General features: G+C 42.6%; 1 pseudogene; it reads right to left on the reverse strand.

Moving 5' to 3' along the window:
* Window positions 1-679: 679 nt before the first annotated feature.
* On the reverse strand, window positions 680-1156 carry LOC114637605 (annotated as a pseudogene).
* Window positions 1157-1436: the final 280 nt, after the last annotated feature.

The raw sequence follows: 1436 nt of genomic DNA on the forward strand, positions 1-1436 counted from the left end.
AAGACAAAGCTCAAGAAAATAGACAAAAACCAAGTAAAACTAAAGCTGTTAACGTTACCAACCTGTTGCTCCTGTCTGTTACTATTTTTGTTTATTTTTAGTCAGGGTGTCACTGTATACCCAGGACGGCCTGCTGGGGTTCCAGGCTCATCAGCACATCCAGTGTCTCTTCTCTCAGATACCTGATTACCCTCAGTGTGGCTGGGTTTAAACTCTCCCAATGTTAAATGGAAGGCTGCCATGGATGGAGATATTCTCACAATAGAGTCTAGAGTAGAGTCTTAATAAGGCAAGCAAACAGCACACTGGGTGCTGGCCATGCGCACACTCCAGTAAGACCAGACTACCCAGGCTTGCTGGGCTCAGAGGTTGACCTGGACCTTGTAGGTTATTCTTACTTTATTGGGTTTTCTTTTGTTTCATATTTGTTTGTTCCAGTATTTTGTAATTTGGCAAGGTCAGAGGTTTAGTTAGTCTAAGAATGCTTAGCCATACCTCAAACTGTCTCACTCAAATGTTTTTTATTCTTCTGAACATATGCCTTATTTCCACCTACAATTATTTTAAAATATACAGTAAGTCAGCTGGAAAGAGAGGTGGGACATGGGGCTAAGGACTGCCACCACCCTTGGGCATAGCACTGATGAGTGAGTTGCTCAATGGTGGTGGGTAGGACCAGCTAGTAAGTCTTCTCCAGGAAGGCCTTGTCGCACCTAAGGCATTGCTGGTCCACCACCTCGAAGTCAGAGTCATTGCCATAATAGGGATCTTCAATAGTGAGGTATTTCTGTGGATCATAGCTTCCAAGTAGCTCAATTTTAGTTTTGCAGTTTTTAACTTAATTACTTTTTCTATTCAAATCTCTCAGATTGCTTTCATCCATACATAATATATACTCGAATGTCGCAAAGTCTTCTTTTGCATTCTGCCGTGCAACATGTTGCATGTGGATACCATGTTTTCTCATGCAGTTCTGCCCTCGATAGTCAGGGGGGTTCCCCACTTCATAGGTGGATGTAGCCGCACTGTCTATCCTCCAATTATCTGAAACCTTTTCATCAGTTACCAATTTTCTGAATACTGCTTCTGCAATGGGTGACCGGCAAATGTTACCGAGACACACGAACAGCACTGACTTGGACCCAACCTCTGCCATGTTTCGGTGCAGACCCTGGCGCCCAGAAACCACGTCGGGACGGGGCGCCATAATCTTAAATTTTTATCATCACACAAAAATTCATATCATTGCAAACTAAATTGAAGGCTTACTGTGTTTCCTTTGTCTAAAAGGACATACAACGATAAACAGAGCTCATTAGAACTAAGAAGTTTTACAATTGTTGCTTTATGTTATGTGGTCACCTTAGACGGTGAAGTCACATGGCATGTACTCTTAGTTAACATAGTTGCCAGCTATGTGGCTGCTTACATCTGAT

This window comes from Grammomys surdaster, unplaced genomic scaffold (genome assembly GCF_004785775.1).
Source record: "Grammomys surdaster isolate TR1022 unplaced genomic scaffold, NIH_TR_1.0 125349, whole genome shotgun sequence".
Classification (NCBI taxonomy): domain Eukaryota; kingdom Metazoa; phylum Chordata; class Mammalia; order Rodentia; family Muridae; genus Grammomys; species Grammomys surdaster.